Genomic DNA, 24,466 nt, shown 5'->3' with positions numbered 1-24,466 from the left:
CAATAACATCGCAAAATTTTAATTGAATATGAAATAGTGTAGCATGTGTCTGCACCAAATGTGACGTCCAAATCAAACGAAAACTATATTTAATAGATATCCCTTCTCTGGAAAATGGACTGTGTCTATCTATCTGGAAGCCTCTTAAGCGTTACGATAAAAAATGGAGGTGCTGCCAGAGCTGCTGACTTGGGAGACTGGGTATCTGTGACACAGTGCTCCTCTGCAGGGTCTTAATGCCCTGTCATTATTGCAGTCTGGTCTGTACAGGCTTTAAACAGCTTCTTAAAGGGACCGATAATTTCTCTTCTAGCGTCTTGAAAACCAAGTTTTGATGCCCATATTGGCAGTGGACCACGACGGGTTGCAGACTTTGGGGATCTGCGGAGCGGTGCAGGGCATCAGAGCAGGAGAACACTCTTCACCCTCCTCTCAAGCGAAGAAAGAAAAGCCTGTGAAACAATCCTACAGGGAAACCGACCACGGCACCAGACCAACAAGGGGCTCCATCTGTAAGATCCACATAGGTTGTGGAGCACTGTCAACTGGTGGTTGAAGAACTCAAACCAGGCTGTGGGTTGCTGGAGACAGGCTCTTGAGAACCAGACATCGGGATTTGAGTGCATCCATCAGAGGTTGGGATCTGGCAGCCTGGGTTTGCCAGTGGATTGAATAGGAACGTTGTGCAGCTGCAGAGGCTGCGGGAAACCAGGAGATGAATCCATGGACACTCAGTGGCTCTGAATGGACTCTTCTCTTTTTTTCCTTCAGGGTGTCAGGCAATGCTGGTGTTGCTTCCTTGTGTGCCTTTATGAAAGGCAGAGCTGATGAATTTTGTGTAATTATTACATTTTATGTACCTGTATTAGTACATGGCAAAAAATAATCTTTTCAATACTTTGCAACACAGTACAGTAACAGGCCATTCTGGCACATGAGCCCATCCCCCTCCCAAATACATGAATTAATCAACAATCCCCATTCGTTTTTGTAGGGTTGGAGGAAACCCACACAGATGCTGGGAGAATGTTCAAACTCCTCACAGACAGCATGGAATTTGAATCTGGGCCACTGGTGTAATAACAGTGCTGCGCTAACCGAGCCAACCAATCTTGACAGAATCTTGATCATTATGCTTCCAACACGACCCATTGCAGCCTGTTCCATGCACCTAAATCTCTCTTTTTTAAAAAAAAACAAATGCCCCATGTATCTTAAACTTGCTTCCTTTCAATATGAACGTATGTCCTCGAGCTTGTGACACTTTTACCCTGCTTAAAAGATTCAGTTATTGTCATTTCTATCCTATCAATGTCTTTCATGATGTTACAAATATCGTAAAGGTCATCCCTCAGCCTCCTGTACTCCAAGAAAGCCACCCATTGATTCAACCTTTATATAACTACACCCTCTAATCCAATCAACATCCTGGTGAACCCCTTCTGTATCTTTATGTAGCTGCAACATGACTTCCTCACTTTTGTACTTACTGCTGCACCCATTGAATGCAAGCATACCATAGGCTTTCTTTATCTTCCCATCTACTTTCAGGACCACCTTCAAGAGGCCATGGACTTGGTCCACCAAATCCCTCTGCACATCAATGCTTTTAAGACTTTTGCCATTTTCTGTATGTTCCCTTTACAACTGCCCACACTTGCCTGGATCAATCTTCATTTGACATTTCTCTGCCCACATCTGTAATTGAGCTATATCCTTTTGTATTCTTTGCTAGTCCACAACTTCATAGTATTGTCTGCAAACATTAACCTAGCCATCTTCTTTTTCACCCAAGTCATCATACATATATATCCCTGTAGAACACCACTAGTCATGGGCTTTCAGCAAGAATAACATCCTTCAACCACTATCATCTATCTACTCTGGGCCAGCTCATTCCTCATCCAAACTATCAATTCACCATGGATCCCAGGCACCTGCATCTTCTGGACCACCCTAACATGAGGGGCATTGTCAAATGCCTTATGGTACTTAAAATCCATGTAGACAACACTCTGCCTTGACAACATCAGCTACCTTTGTTTCTTGCTCCAAAATTCATGACCTGCCCCTCACAAAGTCATGCCTTTCCCAATGTACATGTATCCAATCCCCATGTATCCTTTCTAATAGTTTCCATACTATTGTGAGGCTGTTCTATAATTTCCTGGATTATTATTCTTTCCCTCTTGATCAAAAATACAATATTAGGTAATCTCCAGTAATCTAGGATCTCACCAGTTGCAAGTAAGAATGCAAAACCTCTAATAATCTCCTCACTCGTTTCTTTCATTAACCTGCGATAGATGTATCTAATCAGGACCTGGGGACTGTTGATGCTCAAAATAACTTCACAAATATATAGACTTACACAGTCCTTTTTATGATGCATGTCCTTGATTTACTCTTTCTTGCAGTTCCTGTTCCTTCTCCATACCTCTTTCACCCCCCCCCACTTTTGCAACAACTACCCCTGTGAGCATACCTTCACTTACCTCCTTTCATATTCCTTTCCCTTTTTCTCTCAGTGAAGACAGCTTCTTGACTGACACCACTGCCCTCTTCAGAGCCATCCCAACTGCCAATTATTTTGCTCCAACCACCCCTAATCTCCTTCCCCACCCACAAAAAAAAATCAATCCCCAGCAGGCGCACTGTGATCTAGACTAGATCTCCCAATCCTCTCCTAGAACATATTCAGCAAATTCTTTGCTGTCTGCCTAGTGCTGTCTGATGGTGTCACATCACAATCACTTTGTTGGTGGAAACAAGTGTGTAGTTATTCAGCCTTGAAAAGCAGATTTAATTTGGCTGCTAAAGTAGAAGCATTTCATTGAGTAACTGGTTTTGTGTTTAAAAATATTCAGTCAAATCATGGCTGACCTGGGCCTTGGCTCTAATTACCTGTCTTTGTTCTACTCCCTTGCAATTGAATGCTTTATCAATACTCCTTGAATTCTAAAATGTCAAATGGCCGCTTGGCTATGATACCCAAGGCAGCCATTTCTTACAATGCCAGACTCTCTCACATACCAGAGCTTTTAGGGGTGTGAAGAATAAAGAACAGTTGCTTATTTTAAAAAATATGTGCTGGTTCGCCTCAGACATCCTTGAGATGAAAGACATGCAGAGAAATGTAAATTTGGTTGTTTACAATTCAGTATTGCTCAAAAGATGCTTGTTGGAAAATCACAAGAGTAGACTGTTCGACATTACTGCAAAATTGATGGCTATAGGCGGGTACATTACAGGAAATGTGAACTGGTACTTAACAATTTTTAAAAGGACATTTCCATTTTAATGGTGCTTCAGAAATACATTAAGGTGCGTATGAGCTGACACACTTGGTTGGATTCAAACCATTTTAATAGTTGTGGATGGTATTATTCCAGATAAGCATATTTCACTGAAAAATTACCAAATTACAGCAGAAAATATAGGTTTATTCCCCTTGAACTGTCTTTGTAGTGTCTGATATAGTATACTGTACTGCTAAAATATGACCCTCAGGCGAATTGTCCTTTTTTGCATATTTTATTTAATTCAAACAAAAAAATCAAATACAGAAAAGAGCTTGTGATCTATGATACATGATGACTATAATCCCTCATCCCACCCACCCTCCACCCTCCCAAAGAAAGGGAAAGAGGGAATTAGTAAAGAAAGAAAAAATCCCAAGGTAAAAAAAGAAAAGAGGAATTATTGGAGATCCACAGGCTTCAAATTTCCATGATTTACTTGGATCTCGAGGGGTCTTTGACATAGGTCTCGAGGGCGAAGGCGGGCACAACTAAAGATTTGCACCCACATTTTGTAAACTTGTCTGCCAGATTTTTAAAAGCATCCCATGCTTATTTCTTAGGTTATAGGTAATCTTCTAAAGGGGAAACACATCTATGCATTTCTGCATTCTAATGAGCTTTACATAGATGGGAATCAGACTTCCAAGTAACCACAATACATTTCCTGGCCACGACCAATGTGATCTTGACAAATTCTGTTTGTTATTTGGATAGATTCATTTTAGTTCTTATGCCCACAATATTCCCCAGTAACAACAGTTCTGGGTTCTGTGAAAATTGAATTTCTACATTTTGCACTGGGAAATTCCCTAGATCCACCCAGAAGGACCTCACCTTGGGTCATAACCAGGTTGAATATAAAAAGGTTCCTATCTCCTTGCTGCCTCGAAAGCATTGATCTGAAATATCTGATTTTAATTTATTTAATTTTTGCAGCATGAGATATATCTGGTGAAAACATTACGTTGCACCAGTCTATATCTTACCTTTATTGTGTTGGTCATACTGTCCTGACATAAATCAAACAAGTTTTGTTCACCAGTTCTTAATTTAAGTGATTCCCATCTCTGTTTAGACTTGTGTACCCCCTTTTTATGGGTTCCTGTTTGATGTAAGAGATATATTGCTGAAATAAATCTATTTTTCCTTCCCTTTCGACTCAGTCTGCACATCTCTAAACTTTGGTCGAATTATTGTTGGGCCCAATTTGTCTCTTAAATAAGCTCTTCACTGAAAATAGCAGAAGATTGTATTATTAGCAATATCATACTTAGTTTTTAATTGATCAAATGACATAAATTGCCCCTGGTCATAACAGTTCTTCATATTCCTTTTTGGGACCACACTGGCACCTTGTCTCAGTAATTGATGGCCAATCTACTGGTTAAGGGTCCAGTGTGAAAGCTCTTTAATCAGCATGTAGGTGTCATCAGACCAAGGTGGTATTGTCTCTGGTGTCTGATGATGCCTGTGTGCCGATTACCCCAGTGTGAAAGGGACACAGGGTATCCTGGGATAAAGTAGTGACACGTTGATTGTTTTTGCGTGAGTGCAGGGACATGAAGGAGATAAAAGATTAAAAAGAAGATATAAACTTTTCTGACCTATATAAACCTTAATAAATGTCTCAAGGACCGTGGGAAAGTTGCAGTGGAAAAGAGAGGTGGTGGATCTGCCCTCCCAGAATTCCAAGCAGCTGAGAAATCCCTCTGAGTGTTCCATGAGTGCTCCTTGCATACAGTCCTTTCTTTGTAACATGGAATTTTGGGAGGAAAGGTCCACCATCACTCTTTCCATGGTCTTTATAATTTGTGTGCTATTGCTGCTTGGACTTCCCTTGGTGTTTATGAATTGTGTGGCTATGTGTTTTATACAACTTTCCCAATTTATAAAGGCTTATACAGGTCGGCGTAACAACAGGGCTGGGCTTATACTGTGCTGTACATAATGCTAAATTATGTTATAATTAGGCATGATTAATTTTGTTTAAATACAAGATCATAATAATTGATTAGGGTTTAGGCTAGGTCCACTATCGCTTGATATGTCACTCAGACATCACCAGTGGAGGATAGAATCCCCTATCCCTGGGGATGCTTTGTGAAAGGACAGAGAGAACCAGTTAACAGTGGACAGTTGTGAAAGGCAAAAACGGTTTCCTTAACCGGTTCACTGAATGGCCAATCTATTGGTTAGCCAGCGAGAAAAGGCCTTTAGTGTCATCTACATACTTTCTGATCCAGTTTACCAATATTATCATTCAGATCATTGATGAAGATGACAAACGACAATTCCAGCACCAATCCCTGAAGCACGCCACTCATCACAGACCTCCAGTCTGAGAAGCAGTGATCCAAAGCACTCTCTGGTTTCTCTCGTATTGCCAGTGATGAATCCAGTTTACTATCTCACCATATATACCAAGTGTCTGAATCTTCCTGACTAACCTCCCATGTGGGACCTTATCAAAGGCCTTTCTAAAGTTAATGTAGACAACATTCATAGCCTTTCCTTCATCAACTTCTCTGGTAACTTCCTGAAAAATCTCTATCAGATTGGTAAACACAACCTATCGTGTACAAAGCTGTGTTAACTATCCTTAATCAGACCTTGGCTCTCCAAATACTTGTATATCCAGTCTCTTAGAACACCTTCCAATAATTTACCTGCTACTGACCTCAGGCTCACAGGCTGATAATTTCTTGGGTTACTTTTGGAACCTTTTATTAACAACGAAACAACGTGAACTCCCCTCCAATCCTCATGCACCACACCATGAATAAGGACAATTTAAATATTTCTGCCTGAGCCTCTGCAATTTATACACTAGCTTTCTCAAGGTCCGAGGAATATCTTGTCAGCACTAGGGATTTATCCATCCTTACTTGCTTTAAAACAGCAAGCACCTCTTCCTCTTTGATCTGTTTAGGGTCCATAACCTCACTGCTTGCTTTCCTTGCTTCCATACTGAGTAAATACTGATGCAAAACTAAACAAGATCTCTCCCATCTCTCTGGCTACACACATAGACAAGCATAGCTGAGCTGGAATGGTCCTTCTTTACTGTGAGATTTCCTCGAGTCTTTGGATTGTTGCACTTTCAAATAAAATAATTTCTTGGATAATCTTTTAAATGATGGAGTTTGAGATAGTGTGGCTGTTTCAGAACTCTGGTGTAAAGTGTACAAAGGACATGGTCTGCGCATTGATGCACCTTGAGTGTAATTACTGGGATATTGGTTCACTTTTCCAGCTCATGGATTGAGGGTTCTTTCTGTGCCTTTGAGATGTTGTAGATGTCCACATCTCAAATGCACTACAGCCAAGTAGACCATGAGCTTTGTGTCAGATTTGAGGTCTTGTTCCTCTATCACTCTTTTGATAAGATCACTAAATTCATTCATTGACGCCTAGCTTTGTTGTGAAGTGGTCCCTGAGATATAGGAAACCTTTCTGGAGTCTTGTCATTGACCTTTATTGTTAGGGGGTGAAGTGGTACAGAAGAGCAGCTCATTGTTTTCAGAATATATATATATATAGCATATTCTCTTGTGTATTTTCATGAATAATTCATTGATGACTTGTAGCCTAGTCTCTGATCATGTGCAAGAATCATTGACTGATGTTAGTGTGACTTTTGTTCTGGCGTATAGTATTAAAGGTTGGTTGTGGAATACAGGATGAATAGTTTCTCATTTGCCTTCACATTTGCTCCACTCAAGCAGGAATTAAAGTGCAACAATGCAGTGAGAAATGCTGAGAAGTGTGGGTGAGTGAATTCACCTTGATACTGGTCTGAGATTGAACCTCTGAGACAGACGTAAAGGACCTTGCAGCAATAAATTGAAGAGGTGTTGGGCAACCTCTCCTTCATTATCCCACCTCTACATTGCCCTTGACAGAATTGAAGTTGCTTTTCCTCAGGTTGTATTTTGTGTGTACCTTTTGTATATTCTACTGCGGTAAGAGATGCCACAGCTGTTCATGATCAACATTGACGAGAAGCTTTAGTCCAAAATACAATAATCATATCTGCAGCAAAATTATTTTTAATTCATTAGATTTAATAGAGCTGCAACAGTGCAATAAAGAGTTTGATTTAATTGGGTTCCTGAAATTGTGTGTTTTTCTCTGTCACATCCTCAAACATCTTTCAATAAAACTGTTTCTGAGATATACTGATGAAACATTTTTTATCATAGTGGTTGGCAGTGGTGTGTGAAAGGAGTGCAGTGCACAGGTGTATAGTGAGACCCTGAAAATATGCATGACCTCCCACATTTTGGGATCTAAGGAGACATTTTTGATGAAATTTGCCATCACTTTTTGTTTGTTGATGAAGAGTTTGGGCAACTGAGGAAATGGAAATTTGAAGTTCAAGTCCTCAAGCCTTGCACAATACTCATGGAATATGCCAGAAGAAGTAACCCCTGCACTGCATGTCTGCAAATCCTCTGTTTCTTTTGGAAGGATAATCGAAGCGATGTCAATTCAGTCACCCACATTAATATCCCTAGCATTGAGGGCCTAATTATACCCAGTTGTCTCTGCTGGGCAGATAATATTTATAAATGCCCAAAAGCAGATGACCTTAACAGTTGCTTTGTGCTGCAAACTTTCCAGGAAAAGATTGAAGGATGTTCTCAAAACCTCCATGGAAAAATGCCACATCCCCCCCCCCGCCACGTGGCCCTATTCGGAATCTCTGGCCCACAGTTGCTCAAAGTGAAGAGGGAACATTTGTAATCTTGCTGAAGAACTTGTGTTCATGCATCATTGTACACAGAACAACAGGTGAAAGAAGTATTCGCAAATACCTACCCTCCTCTCCTAAGCAACATTTCCAGAACATCTGTGCAAGAGTTTGCACGTCCCACCGAAGCCAAATCAGTCACCTCAGAACATGAATTAGGAGTGAAAGCAAATCATCACCTAAAAGAGAGTTATAATCTGGTGTGACATGGGGTATGAATGAACCTTTGTCTTTTTTTTCTGGATAAACTATTTGAAACAAATGGGTTGCTTGAAACATGTGGTATGAATTGAATGAAAGAAGAGAAACATAAATCAAAAAGGTACAAGAAGGCTGCAGATTTAACTAAGCAAGAAAAGAAAGCTGCAGTGTAAATCTTGAGAGATTTGGAGACACCTCCTCCATGATAGGTATTAAATCTACGTACAGCAGGCTCTGAACTGGCACATTTTTGTGTGATTAGTTTGGGTATTTAAAATTAATGGTATGTAGTAATAAAGGAAATGAATGATCAAATATATGACTGTATGTGGTTAACTGAGTCTATTAAAAGGGTAAGAAATGAAATTTCTAACTACCGGTATATCAACTTCTCAACCTTCTCTTTTCTGGTGAATATATGCCCAATTTCAACACACATTCACAATTCAGTCTTTAAGGATCTGATATAAATAAATTAGTTGCACATTATGTTTTTTTCAGTATTTAAACTAACCTAATATGAAAGATATTGCTATTCCTGCAGATGCACTGCTTTTCCAATTCTAAAAGGACTAACTTGTTGACCAATAATAGCTGTTTCACACCATCCAGAGTCATAGATGCCATGGACCTAGGCTGCATTCACATTGGGAGTAAATACAAAAGTAATAAGAGTTAAAATTATTTCTCTTTGAAATGCAGTCCCTCCATTTTTTCAATCATTCTGGTGCTTTCTTCTTTATCCTTTCAATAGCAGCAATATGCTGTCTGTACTGTGCCAACCAAAACTTTACTCTTTAATCAAAACAAATTTTAGAGTAGCTTGAACAGCTATTTCAGCTCAATATTGATCTTTTGCTCATAGAAAAATGTAGACTACATTTTATGCTAGTAACAGACCGTAATGGGAATCCACATCTGCAGAGAGAAATGACAAGTTTGTGCCTTTTGTCAGATGAGCATAAACATTATCACTTGTCTTCTCTCTATAAATGGCAACTCAGATTTTCTTGTTTTGTTGCATATTTCCATCATTTTATTTCCTATTTTATCTTAAACCACTGCCATTATTCTTCCTTTTAAAATTCAAGGTATTGTAACCTTGAGCGAACTTCAAACAACTTTCATCTTTGAATCATTTTGGACGTAACAGATTTTAAATCATATTTTCAAGATTAAAATTCATGACAGGACCTTACTTCAGGACTCTGGAACAATGCGAGTTATATTGAGAGAAAAGAATGACCAGAAATTGTCATTTTTTTTGGAATTAACAACTGAAAAAGATGAATGAAGTCAGGAGTGCAACTGAAGATTGTGTGGGGAAAATATAAAATAGCAATTAAAAAAAAATGCAACCTTATGAAATAGGCATTTTAAAGTGAGATTTGAACTCTCTTGGGATTAAGTCCAGAACCCAGAAACTTATCCATTTCAGAATATACTAAAGTTATATATTGATCAGGAGTGAGATTTATCTTGACAGTTCATATTAAGAAAGACTTGGTCATCAAATAGCTTGTTTGTGCTGCAATGTGTGATTAAGTCATACTATTAATATGGGAGTACAAGCCCCCACAAGTGGGTGTGGAATAGTTGGAAATGGTCACAGTAGAAATGAGCGATGGGATTTCCATTAATTCTACACTGTGGAACCACGGGCTGAGCCAATCAAAAAGATATCTGCACTCTGCCAGAAACACAGCCTTTGATGTTGGAGATGGAGGTTGGAACAACCAACCTTCCTCAGAGGCTGCAGTCAAACATAGAAAGCTGGTGAGCCATGCAACAGGAAAATATTTGAGGGTAAAATCAAAAGCTCAAATGATTGAGGCACCATCTGTTATTCACAGTTTCCATTGTGACTGACTCAGAATCTGATTCTGGTCAACTAGTTTGGATGGAGGCTTGTGTGAAAGAGTGGGAGTCATTCCACTTCATCATCAGTCATCATCTGAGATAGTTTTTTTTTTTGTTTTTTTTTTAGTTTTTTATTTTTCCCACCATAAATCACATTAACCATGGTACACACTTTTTCCTTTTCACACATATACAGTGCCATTTTCTCCCCCCCGCCTCCCTCCTCCCATCCCACCCTCCCTACCTCCCCCCTCCCGTCCATTTAAGGTATACAATCTAGGATACATTAAACCAGTCAGACAATGTTGTCATTCAATAAAAATACACCAGAAATTCTACTGAGTCCATTCTTTTCATTTCCTTTTCCTTCCGTTAACTTAGGTAATGATTGTCCCCGGTAGGTTTTCGCTATTGTATTTAATGTAAGGCTCCCATATTTGTTTGAATATTTCAATATTATTTCTTAAACTATATGTTATTATCTGAGATAGTTAAAGAAACTTTCAGCTCCCCATTAACTTTTGCTTTGCGCAGTCTTTGCACAATGGTGGCTGAGTGAGATGTAGTTGCCCTTGCAGGGTGATTCTCTCTTTATTGGCTTGGCATTTGTGTATCAGGTCTGCTTGAAGAGAACTCGAAGCGTGCAATCTTACAGAACACAGCACTGAGGTTTTTTTGGAAGAGTTTGGAAACTGAGGGGTATTGTTGATTGAGGGGGATAGTTGGGTCTGGATTTGGCCGTAGGATTAAGGTAGCATGACTGCCAGGCCCATAAATCAGGATGATTGGTAACTGGGGAGGAATTCTGAAGAGATGGCTGGCTGAAGAGCCTGGGCAGGAGTTGAAGAAGAGGAAAGACATGAAATTAAGAGGGAAAGGAAAGAATTTGAGGGGAACAAAAGTGAGTGGATTGGATAGGGGAAACCAAGGGAAATAGTTGGGGAATGTGTAAAGTCTGAGGGAGGATGGATTAAAGGAAAGAGGAACCTTCTCTGCAGAGCAACAAAGGGATTTAGGACTGATGGTAAATAGTACCCTCAAGGCTGATACTCAGGTAGATGGTGTGGTGAAGAAGGCATTTGGAATGTTGGCCTTCATAAATCAGAGTATTGAATTCAAGAGTAGGAAGGTTATGATGAAATTGTACAAGGCCAACATTCCAAATGCCTTCTTCACCACACCATCTACCTGAGTATCAGCCTTGAGGGTACTATTTACCATCAGTCCTAAATCCCTTTGTTGCTCTGCACATCTCAATAGCCTACCATTTAATGCATATGACCTATTTAGATTTGCCTTTCCAAAACCTCACACTTATCTGTATTAAATTCCATCAGCCATTTCTCAGCCCACACCTCCAGCCTTCCTAAATCACCTTTTAATCTACGGTAATCTTCCTCACTGTCCACAACACCACCAATCTTTGTATCATCCGCAAACTTGCTTATCCAATTCTCCACCCCTACTTCCAGATCGTTAATATATATAACAAACAATAGTGGACCCAGGACCGAACCCTGAGGAACTCCACTAGTCACCGGCCTCAAATTGGACAAACAATTTTATTTCACTACCTCCTTATTTATACCTAATGCCTCTACCTTTTTTCCTAACCTCCTGCGGGGAACTTTGTCAAAAGCTTTACTAAAGTCTAAATAGACAACATCCACAGCTTTCCCTTCATCAACCTTTTTTGTAACCCCCTTGAAAAACTCAATCAGGTTGGTCAAGCTTGATCTACCCCTGACAAAACCATGCTGACTACTCCCTATCAATTCCTGTACCTCCAAATATTTGTAAATAGCATCCCTCAGAACACTTTCCATCAACTTGCCCACCACAGACGTCAGACTCACGGGCCTATAATTCCCACATTTGGACCCTTTCTTAAACAGCGGAACCACATGCGCAACCCTCCAATCCTTTGGCACTACCCCCGTGGCCAGTGACGTCCTAAATGAAATACCTCACACTTATCTGTATTAATGGCCCCACTATCTCTCCACAAGCCTCCCTGAGTGTTCTTGGGAATATTTTGTCCGGTCCCGGAGATTTATCCACCTTTATCTTTTTCAACACAGCCATCACTACCTCCTCGGTTATCCTTATATGCTTCATGACCTCCCCACTATTTTTCATTACTTCAACTGGTTCAATTTTTTTTCCCTAGTGAATACCGAGGCAAAGAAATCATTCAAAATTTCCCCCATTTCCTCTGACTTCTCACTCAGCCTACCCTCGCTATCTACAAGGGGTCCAATTTTATCCCTCACTAATCTTTTACTTTTAATGTACCTATAGAAACCCTTTGGATTTATTTTTACTCTGTCTGCCAAAGCCTTTTTTTGGCCTTTCTAATTTCTTTCTTAAGATTCCTTCTACACTCCTTGTACTCCTCCTTCAAATTCTCAGCTCCTTGCTCTTTATACCTCTTGTACACCTCCCTTTTTTCCCTAACCAAATTTCCAATATTCATCGAAAACCAAGCCTCCCTATGACTTCCAGCCTTTCCTTTGATCCTCACTGGGACATATCTACTCTGAACCCTCAAAATTTCTTTTTTGAATATCTTCCATTTTTCATTTACATCCTTACCTGAAAATATCCTGTCCCACTCAATACTCCCCAAATCCCATCTTATTCCTTCGAAATTTGCACTTCTCCAATCCAGGACCTCAAATTTAGGCCCCTCCTTGCTCTTCCCTAAAACTACCCTAAAACTAACAGAGTTATGATCACTAGGCCCAATTTGTTCTCCAACAATAATGTCCAATACCTGACCTAGCTCGTTCCCTAACAGGAGATCTAGTATTACACTGTCCCGAGTCAGTTCTTCTACTAATTGATTTAGAAAACAATCTTGAACACATTTAACGAACTCTAGCCCATCCAGCCCTCTAACTGTATGGGTATCCCAATCAATGTGAGGGAAGTTAAAATCTCCCATGATCACTACCTTATGATTCTCACACATATACGTTATCTCCCTACAAATTTGTTCCTCTAATTTTCTTGGCCTATTTGGTGGTCTGTAATACACCCCTATTAGCACCCTCATGCCTCCTTCACCCTCAATTTCACCCAAACAGCCTCACTGAACGATCCCTCCAGACTATCCTGCCACCTCACGGCAGTAATGTCCTCCTTAACAAGCAGAGCAACTCCTCCCCCTTTTTTAACCCCTGATCTATCACATCTAAAACAAATGTATCCTGGAATATTAAGTTGCCAGTCCTGCCCCTCCTGGAGCCAGGTCTCACTAATTGCCACAATATCATGACCCCAAGTTTCTGTCCATGCTCTAAGCTTATCTACTTTGTTCACTATGCTTCTTGCATTAAAATATATGCATTTCAGAGAATGACCCTCACATATATTCTCTTTTCTACCTTTTACCCTAATCTCCATCCTACCTTTGTTATCATTATTATTCCTATCTAGGTGGCCATGCTCCCTTGACACTACTCTCACACTCTGTTCCCCATGGAATCTTGTGCATTATAAAGCATCTTGTATCATTTTACTTTCCCAAAATAATGCTATCTATGCATGTTATAAGTTGCTATGATATAGAGAAAAATACTTTAGTTATTCTTTACATGCTTTTACTGAGATTTTGGCTTATGAAACTCCTTAGATCTCTGTACTGCTCTGGCCTTCTTCTAGTTATCCATCCTATAGGATGATGATGGTTCCTTTCAGTCATTTTGTGGGATTTGATATGAGGATACCCCTCTCCTCAGGAAAGAACAGTGTGTGCTTGAATGGACTTGGGTGAGTAGGGGTTGCACAGGTCCTTTCCACCCTCTCGACATCCACTGCCAGATCCAGCGGCATGGTGAGGTTAAATGGCCAGGGGAAGTTCTGTTGCAGTGAATGGCCAGACCAATCTTCGATGCAAGGGATGTCCTTTCTGAGCTTCATGGCACCTGTTTGCTAGGTGGCTGTTGACCCTACAAGAGGGTTTGTCTGTCCTTTTAAAGGTCTTGTTTTTCATCTTGCAGGGGATCTAGCCACCCTCTGCACCAGGCAAGCCTGGAGGGGGAGCTGGTTTAGTCACTGACCACCCGACCATGTGACAGGTAGTAGTGGGTTACATGGTACTAGTAGCACTTTGATAAGTGACCTGACACTGCACTGGTACTAACAAGGACACAATGGTGAGTCTCAAAAATTTGGACTGATTTTTAAACGCATCTCTTAAAAACATCTCATGATGAGCTATAGTTATACATCAAATACCAACCAGCAGCTGGTTTATATTCTGCACAGACTTGTACTGACCAGAATGAGACTGTTAATTGGATTTCCTGAGTGGATTCCAAACCTAAAGATGCGCTTGAGTTCTAAACAGGAGTTAAGACATCATAGCTAAAAAAAAAATTGTTGCAAGTAAAAGCATGTAGAATATTTTGTTTCTGATTGAGCTACTGTCATGAAGGGACAGCAATGGATAAAGGACCAACATTTATTTTTCTGGGACCATCAGTAATTAAGGTGTACCTGAACTCCATTGAACAAACCTACACCATAATCTGTGACCGAGCTGGAGATTTCACTCTTCTGAGCAGAGAACAGTTTTTCAAATGAGACATTAAACTGGAAAATCTGCCTTTTCAGCTGGTGGAAAATGTCCCTGGGCAATTTTGAAATACGAACACAATCCTTATTGTTGCACTCGCCAACATAAATGTGTTCCTCCATCAACATCAGTGAAAACAGATCATTCCATCAATATCAGATCACTGTTTTTTGGAATTGATGAGTGCACAAATTGCATGCCTTGTTTGCTAACTGCACTTTAAAAGTTTTCATTGGTTTTGGAAACATTGATAGTTGTTAGGGCACACAACAAATGCTTTTCTTCCTCAATCCTTGATTTCATTTCCCTCCTTCATTCTTTTTATTAACCTCCCTCTCTCCCAATTTTGATATTACAAAGTGAGTTTGATCGTACCACTTAAAGTTTACTTTCTATTTGGCAGTTAAAAACTGGAAGCATTCAGCAAGTGACCAGAAACAGAGCATGAAAACTATCAATTATAGCTCCCCCCACCACCATCCCACCACCACTTATAAGAGACAATTTTTAAATTTTGTTTTGCCCTCAGCTGATATGATTTTTCAACATTCACTGTCTGATGTCTGCATTTCAGTACTGTTTCTGGACTTGCTCATCAAGGAACTATCCAGGGTGCTGATCTTCCTTTGACAAGATTACTCTGATTCCATTGCTGTGCCACCTTGTGGTAGAGGTTAGGTACTTCAGAAATAGACAGTTCATCTGAAAATAGAGTGCACCCTGTCTCTTGCACCTTCATTCAGGTTCAAGCTATTAGTCCTTAATTTTGTAGCTTAGAATTAAAATTGACATGAAATCAAAATGTTTGATACCAGTCCTAGCAAATATTTTCCATATGATAGCTTCAATATAAATATAATTATTGTCCACTTTCCAAATATATATTTTGTCACTGTGATGTCACAGACCAGTAGCAATAAAAATTCACCAAGAAAGTGTTATTGGTTTCTTTTAAAACAATAGATTTATTAACTACTAATAATATAACACATTAGTTAAATCAAACCCAATGATGTGTGTGTGGGAAAGTCATTCCAAAGTTCGGTCTTAGAAATCCCGTGTCAAAATGAACACTCTTAAACTGATACCTAGAAGTAATCATGAAGGACATGGGAGAGACTGAGTGACTGGACTGCTGAAAACTCACAAATCCTTGTTGAGTTTCTCACTGAGAAATATCCTTTTGGACAAATGGTTGACACAACATCCCTTTTCCTTGTGTAAAGGAAACAAAACATGTGACTTCCACGATGCTTTCACAACCCAGGTATGAGTCAGTCAAAGTGACCTTTCCTTTGGTTATGGTGTGGTTCAATAATTCTCCTGACAGGGAAACTCAAACAAATTGTCCATTTTACACAGAGTCACTCCACCTCATTCTTCCATGAGTTGGCTTGTGGTCAGTAATGAGTGCAGTTTCCTCCAGTATCCCACTCACGTAATTCTCTCACCAACTGTGTCCCTGGATAAAGTAACAAATGTTCTTTCTCCTCTTTCAGAGTATCAACTTTGGGAATAGTCTGCACTCGATGTTGCCTCCCCCCACCAGGCTCTCCATAGCTGTGAATGGTTGCAGCCAGTACTAGGCCTTAAAGTGAGACTCCTGCTAAATGAAACTGGAGCTCATAATATCTCCCCCCAACAAAGAAAATTTTAATCTATAAAAGCAAACTTTTAATTGCAACGAGAATGTTTGAAACAATGAATTCATTATTGTTACATGATTTAATACAGACAAATATAATTTTTTAGCAACAAATACAAATGATAAGTTTCAATTTGCTGCAAAACATTGCAAACTTAACCTCTTTAAAGGTAATCAGCAATTACATTATCCTTGCTTTTCATTAGAGTTATCATTAAATCATATTCCTGCAGAATTAGACTCCAGTTTAACAATCATCTATTTTTGTTTTTCATGTTACTCAAGAACACTGAGGGATTATTGGTCAGTATATACCACAAGAGGTCCATGAGCTGTGCAGATGTAACCATCAAAATGCTGCAAAGCCAGCACAAGGGACAATAATTCTTTCTGTATGGTAGAATAATTCTTTCGATGTTCATTGAATTTTTTCTTGGGTATGTCAGCCACTAGATGGTCTTTTTTTTTGTAGTAACACTGCTCCCACAGCTTTGTCGCTAGCATCTATTTCTGAAGAAAATGGCCTCTCAAAGTCAGAGGCTGGTGATATAAAATGGCTTTCAGTTTATCAAATGCTTCCTGACAAAGTTATGTCCAAACAAACTTTTCACCCTTCTTCAGAAGGTAAGTCAAAGGAAGGGTAATATCAGTAAAAATTTTGCAAAACTTTCTGTAATACCCTAACATCCCCAAAAACCTCCTAATAGTTTTCATACACTTGGGTATGGGAAACTCAGTAATTGTCTGAACAATGATCATGACCAACAACATGCAGTAGCATGGCCAAATTCATTTTTAGCTAACGAACAGTAAGCTTTGCTTTTGAAAATTTCTCAAACAATTTCTCCAACTCAGAGATAGGTGCTTCTCGCATGTCATTCCCCGTAACCAAATCATCAATATAAGCATTTATATGCTCTAAATCTTGAATCACAGGATTAATCTTTCTTTGGAATGTCCCTGGAGTATTTTTCATTCTAAATGATAAAACATTTTATTCATATAACCCTGATGAGGTCACAAATGCAGAAATGTCCCTACCTCTGTCTGTTCACGTAACACAACAGTAACCTTTTAATAGGCCCATCTTCGTAAGAAACCTGGCCTTTCCAACCTTGTCCATGCAATCATCCACTCTTGGGATAGAATAAACATCTGATTTTGTTACCACATTAACTTTTCTATAATCAGTGCAAAATCTAATCATCCCATCTGGTTTAGGCACCAGGGCACAAGGTGAACTGCAATCTGCAAACTGGTCAATCAAGAGATTGAATATACATTAAAGAATGATATTATTAGACTTTCTACCAGTTTGCACAGTTCAACATTCATTTGATATGGATGTTGTTTGATAAATTTTGCATCTCCACCACAAACATCATGACAAGTTATTGAGGTTCTCTTCACGTCTGGAAACAAGTTCCTAAATTTTAAAAGTAGCTGTTTCATTTGTTCCTTTTCCAGGGGCTGAAAATGAACCAACTTAGCATACAAATTCTGCAAAACAATTAAATTAGACAGCCGAACTGGGACAATTTTTATTTTGAAGTGACCCTCACAAGAGTCAGCCTGTACTATCTCATGGTCCTAGATTCCTTAATTACATCAACAACCAATACTTACTAAAAGCCAAGTTCTCAAAATAAGGTTTTAACATGTTGACGTGGCAACTCTATGCTTTACGTTTCTGATCAGTCTTCTACTTCATTCATATTTGACCTGAAAATTCAGCCCCGAGGGGATTGGAAATGGTTGGGAAGAGGATTAACACTTTATCCCTTTGTTTAAAAGTTCTCATCCCAGCTTTTTTATTAAAATCATATCAGACCTTCATTTTGCCTTGAGCTGTCTTCAAATTCTCTTGAGCTAATTTACAGACTTTCTGCAAATGACCTTTAAACTTTGAAACATAATCTAACAAATTCAACTACAAGTCTTCATTAACCCATTGTTCCTTCAACATCACTAAAGGTCCTCTAATTTTGTGTCCAAACGCCAGTTCAAAAGGGCTAAAGCCCTTGTACAGATTTTCTCACTGCAAACAAAAGCAAATGGACACTCTCATCCCAGTTCTTCTCACTTTCAAAACAATAGCTCCTCACCATAGTTTTGAGGGTCGAATGAAATGACTCCAAAGCCCCTTAAGATTCTGGATGATATGCAGATAATGTGATTTGGTTAGTTCCCAATTTATAAACGATCTGCTGAAACAACCCCAACACAAAATTACTTACCTGGTCTGATTGAATCTCTTTAGGCAAATTGACAAAAGTAAAAAACTGGATAAGAGCTTTAGGTTTAATATTTTTAAGAGGTATTGCTTCTGGAAACCTGGAAGAAACATGACAGTTAACAAATACTGATTCCCAGCTTTTGTCTAGGGCAAGGGGCCAACACAATACACAATAACTTTAGAAGAGGGTTCATCAAATGCAGGAGTGGTTTGTAATGGAATCACAGGGGGACCCTGATTGGGTTTACCCATAATCTGACAAATGTGACATATATGGCAAATGTTACAACATATTTTCTTAAACTAGGCCAATAGAATTGTTTAATAATCTTTTACATAGTCTTCCTTAAACCAAGGGTGTGCCATGGGCCAAGAAAATGTCACCCTGATAGGCTGGTAAACAACTGCTCATTCTTCATTGGCAGAGATATCAGGGGGTCTCCACTTCCTCATCAACACGCCTTCCTTGAAATAATAGCCAACTAGCACTTTCTTAATTTCATTATCAGAGAGAGCTTTGATGATCACTTCAGTAAGATTGGGATCTTTGTTCTGCCCTGCTACAAACTCTTTTTGGGTTAATGACAAATATTCACACTCGGGTTTAACATCAGAATTCTGGTCCAATGAAGAAGGAGGTAAAGTCTTTGGTCGGTCATTACTACCTGAGTGCTGTTTTGTACTACCACAGATTCCAGACCCTGTGAAATTAGCCTGTATAGGACCATCTGAACTGATGAGCCTGAATCACTGTGCAGGCTGGATATATATCCAAATTTGTCTTTGTCTCATTAATGACTGACTTAGCTGTCAAGCACACTGCAGGAACAACTTTATGCTCTGCAAGGTCATTTCCTAAAAACAACAAAACTCTCTCCACTAGTAAACTTGATCGGATTCCTAGCATAATAGGTCTATCAACTAACGTTGGTTTCCACACTATCCTGTGCAGAGGTATAAACTCCGGATCAACCCCAGACCTTGAATCAAATTTATTTCACCCACGGCAGTCTCATCGCCAAACTCCAAACGCTGTCCAACACGAGTGACTGGGCGGCCCCAGTATCTTGAAGGATTTTCACTGTCACTTGTGGTGATCTTTCCTTTACTGAAACCAAACATTCTGACACAAAATATTTGAATTCATCCCTAATGTTATCAGTAGGTCTGGAACCTTTTTGATTTCTGTTTTCATCTCTTTGAATGCATTCATCTGATGCTTCCTCCTTTTCTTTCTTTTTTCTCAGCATGGAACAATTTGATATCATTTGACATGTTTCTTACAATTGTGGCAAAGGGGACCCAAAGGTTTTTCCTTTTCTTGCTTCCCTTCATCTTTACCCATAGCACTACTTCCTGATTTGTTTGGATATTCCATATTATCATTTTGGTAGGTTCTATTTGGTACAAATTTAACACAATTTATAGAGTATTGGATGATATTGAAAATGAAGATCAATTATCACCAAGCAAGGGCAATATGAGAGCACTGTTATGGGATTTATTTTGGAGCTTGATGGCTTCAGGGAAGAACTGTTTTCAAGAGTATTGGTGTGTGCTTTCACATTCTTAAGCCTTTTACCCAACTTGTTAAATATTTTACAATATCACCTTCTAAAATGACTTGTGGGCTTTTGTACATTCCCGTAACCCTGTACAAGGACTGCCTAAAGAAATCTCTTGGTGCCTGCCACATTGACCACTGCCAGTGGGCTGATATCGCCTCAAACCGTGCATCTTGGTGCCTCACAGTTCGGCGGGCAGCAACCTCCTTTGAAGAAGACCGCAGAGCCCACCTCACTGACAAAAGACAAAGGAGGAAAAACCCAACCCCAACCAACCAATTTTCCCTTGCAACCACTGCAACCATGTCTGCCTGCCCCGCATCGGACTTGTCAGCCACAAACGAGCCTGCAGCTGACGTGGACATTACCCCTCCATTAATCTTCGTCCGCGAAGCCAAGCAAAGAAAAGAACCCCGTACGTCGACTTTATAGTGTTGTGACAGGTCATTGAGCTCAATTGGTTTATTAGTGTCTTGGAAACTTACCACACTGAAGGATACAATTTGCCTTGTTATGGCCTTGCTTTATTCTATATTCTCATCCTTTTGTTCAATCCCCTTTACATTCTCTATCTTCAAGTACTTGTACAACTTAATTCAAAATTATTTATGGCATTTGTTACCACCAAGTTTGCAACTAGGTTGTACAGCTTTCTCTGCTTTTTCAGTTAAAATCTTCTGACAATAATTTTTAAATATTTGACCTTGTATTATTGCTTGAAAGAAATAGATTTTTGCAGCTCCTCAATCAAAACCGCTAATCATTTTGAAAATCATTCATTGGCCACTCTAACCTTTTCAGTTGCAAGGAGAACAGTTCTAACTTTTCCAAACTTATGGCATAAGGTTCACCTCCAAATGCTATCCAAAGTTGTCAACAATATGACTTTTTAAATCATTATGTTGCATTGCATCATTGTATTGTTTCTGAAGCTATTATGGTTGTAAATAGTCTCTGGCTGTAAAAGAGCAATCATAGCTGTGGTGCAGGTGCAATGTCTTGATGCTGGGTCTCTGAAATAGGTGGAGTTCCATTTTCTTGCTTTAATAGCTCTCATGGTGACATCAGCTGACAAAAGAGCACTTCAAATTATTATTTCATTGAATTCTTGACGTGCACAACATAAGAATTTGACTGTTGAATAACATTACAGGTTGACAGGACTATTTGGACTGTTGATTATTTTTTAAGTGTCTTGTTACCATCAACTTAATGTTGAATCATAACACCTGTCATTATTGCCCATCCCCTACTTGTCCGAGACAATGATGAATTGCAATAATTTTGACCAGTTTTCAATTAAACATTATATTTCTTGTTGCAACCTCATTTATTTCACTGGGAATGTCAGTCTGGATTTTTTGTTCAAGTCTCAGCAGTGACTTTAATCTCACAATCTCTTGATCAAAGGAAAGAAAGATAAGAAAGGACAAGGAGACAGTCAAAGACAGTGGAGATAAAGGAGTTGAAAAGAAGCAGCCCAGAAATGACCCATGAGGGAGGCAAAACATAAGTATAAAAATATTAAAGTCCATTTCTGATGCAATTCATGTGCGGTCTACTCCATGATCTATTGTCCTGTCACAGTTTAAGTTAAAAGTTTGTGTACAGTTTCTCCCATGCATTCTAGTAAGTCCAAGTAATTTAACGTGTGACACAGTGTATTTCACAAATTAAGTCTCCAGGATCTCATCACCTGAATACTTGAATCTTCTGAGGAATATTTACCGGTAACTTTTTCTGTACCTATACTTATGTCCTTCTGCTGTGGCCCTATTTAGCCATGGCAATTTAAGATAGTTAATGAACAGTATAAATGACTTTAGTGAGGTCTCATTTCCACAGATGCATTACTCTGCAATGAAACTAATTTCTTCTGCGCCCCATAGTGGCTTGGAGCATGTTCGCTTAGTACTTGTGTTCTCTGGTGTTCCATGTTTGTGAGTTATTTCTCTCATAACTTCAAAGACCTACAGACCACCTTCCTTTCCACAGACCACCGATGACAAACCCAGTTGCTGGAAGCGAAGGTTACTGGAAAGCTCAAGCTTACTTTCCTTCCCAGAGCACCGAGGATTTTTGTTTTGAAGGAGGAGGAATTTTTTTTTTCAGAATTTCATGTTTTCATAATTTACAACCTTGTTTGATATGGCTTTATTATAGTTCTTTGATGCGTCACTGTGGACAACCTACAACAGACCCGAGGACCACCAATGGCCTGCAGACTACAGGTTTATTTTTGAATATTTTATTTAATCTAAGCAGACCACAGGTTGAGTAAAAATTATCTTAATCTTTTTCTTTATTTCTTTAGTGCCAGCAGGGTCTATTCAAAGGGTCTCTTTTCACAATTAAACATTTATGTCTTATCATTCTTTCCATAACATTGCTCAATGTATTAATGTCTTTGATGTTAGAATTTGCCAAAAGTTACCAGAATATTCCCTGCCTGGTTTTTACTCATACCTTTAAAGGGGTCGAGGCCTGAAACATTGGTTATATATCTTTACCTCCTATGTATGCTGCAAGACCTGCTGAGTTCCTCCAAAATTTGTGTGGTTTTACTACAATCATAGCATCTGCAGACTTTTATGTTACGCTCTATTCCCAACATGAATACAAGAGTCAAAACAAAATAATTTTTTTAGGTAATAAATCAGCACCATCAAAAACTGATTTTCTTGTTTATTCAACACACTACTGTCGTGTAAGGAGATCACGAGTCTGTTGGCATGGTGTCAAGATAGCATTCTTAATGTCAGCAAGATACAGGATCTGGTCATTGACTTCAGGAAGTAGGGTGATTTACACATCCCTGTATGGTGCTGGAGGTGGAAATGGGGGAGAGGTGTTATGATTCAACAGCCAGAGACTATTTACAACCATAATATCATCAACAACCTTTCCATGAGCAAGAAAATGAACCAACAACTCTAATTTCTTAGAAGCCTAAGGAATTTGGCATATACCCAAGGTCTCTGACCGACTTTTACACATGCACCGTGGAAAGTATGCATCACACCTTGAAATAGGAACCCCTCTACTCAAGACCGAACGGGGGAAACTGCGGGGAGTTGTGAATGCAGCTCAAGCCATCAGGCAAACCGACCTCCCATCCATGGATTCTTTACCTTTCCCTGTCTTGGACTCTTCTCACTCCATCACACTCTCATCCCCCATTCTTCTGTCAGGCAAATGGTGCATGAGCTTGAAAAAATATGAACCAGATTCAATGGCAATTTATTTATCACACCTTTAAGTGGAACTCCCATTGTTTTTAAAAAAAAATGCTCTTGCACTGTTTTAAGTGATAATACTTTTTAAAGCATACTTTTCTCTATTCCATGAACGTTAAAAACTGGGCCTTACACTCTTTGACTTACTGTAACTCTACATCCTGCACTTGTATTTAATTATTGCATTACCTGCTGTATTTAAGTTTGGACGTCTTGTGTGGATAGCATGTCAGTACACATGACAATAAACAAGTGAATTAAATGCAGAGGATGCAAACTCCCCTCAATTAGGAAAATTTAACTCTTGCTCAGTGTTTTCACTACTTGCTAATATTATGGATATAGTTGTCAGTGAATAACAGGTTTACACTTAGCTATGTTGCCCAATGGACAGATATATCAATAACATTACTATCAGGTCTAACATTGAGATTAACTCCTGTGCAACGCTCTAAATCTAATTTTCATTTTGTAACTACGGTTACTCAAATATTCATTATCTTTGCATTTATGTAGTATATTTAATCAATCATAGATATCCCGAAAAAAATAAGGACAGTATTGCCATATGAGTGTCAGTGCCATTTTTTTTGGCTTCCTGATGCCAAGGTGACAGTGACCAGATACCTGGATCATCTTGTTGATGATGGCTAGGGATTTAAATATTAGCCATGTTTAAAAATCCACTTCCAAGCACAGCACTGCATCTATTGTGCCAGAACAATCATTCTCAATGGGGACCTATGGCCCCCTGGGAGTCACATAACATTCAAGTAAAAGTCCCATTTTCTTTTCACTTCTCAAAAAGTAATTAAAAACAAAATGTAGTTGGAAGGAGAAAAGTTGGTATTTAGAGATGAAGTCTTGTTTAATTATGGAAAAGATATCTTTTTCAATTCAAGATAAGATGTCTTTTTATAAGTTGAAGTGGACTCCATTTGTTAAGTATTTGCAATTAAGTCTGATTTAAATATGTTTTATGTGTGATATTTTAGATTTGATAACTTTTTTTAATTAATATTTTTACTTGTTATTTTCTTTTGTTTGTAAGTGTTTTTTTATATATAATATTACTAACTTTATTAA

The 24,466-nt window shown here is 39.0% G+C and overlaps 1 protein-coding gene and 1 long non-coding RNA gene across 7 annotated transcripts in view; one reads left to right on the top strand and one right to left on the bottom strand.

Moving 5' to 3' along the window:
- Positions 1 to 24,466, top strand: part of camta1a (calmodulin binding transcription activator 1a) — a 1,025,873-nt gene that overhangs the window by 262,262 nt on the left and 739,145 nt on the right. Inside the window, exon 1 of one of the 6 annotated variants that reach the window (XM_069918586.1) lies at positions 22,286 to 22,375. The exons of the other annotated variants lie outside the window; for them this stretch is intronic. The gene's annotated coding sequence lies outside the window, so the exon portion shown is untranslated. Of the gene's footprint in view, positions 1 to 22,285; positions 22,376 to 24,466 lie in introns of those variants that run through there. 6 annotated transcript variants of the gene reach the window in all.
- The window catches only part of LOC138754384 (uncharacterized), a 57,089-nt gene continuing 55,453 nt past the window's right edge, over positions 22,831 to 24,466 (bottom strand). The window contains exons 5-6 of the long non-coding RNA XR_011351731.1: positions 23,276 to 23,351; positions 22,831 to 22,969 (exon numbers count right to left, since the gene is read on the bottom strand). This is a non-coding gene — a long non-coding RNA (uncharacterized lncRNA). The remainder of the gene's footprint in view (positions 22,970 to 23,275; positions 23,352 to 24,466) is intronic.

Source organism: Narcine bancroftii, chromosome 2 (assembly GCF_036971445.1).
Source record: "Narcine bancroftii isolate sNarBan1 chromosome 2, sNarBan1.hap1, whole genome shotgun sequence".
In the NCBI taxonomy this organism is placed as follows: Eukaryota; Metazoa; Chordata; class Chondrichthyes; order Torpediniformes; family Narcinidae; genus Narcine; species Narcine bancroftii.
This window is presented reverse-complemented; position numbering and strand designations above follow the sequence as displayed.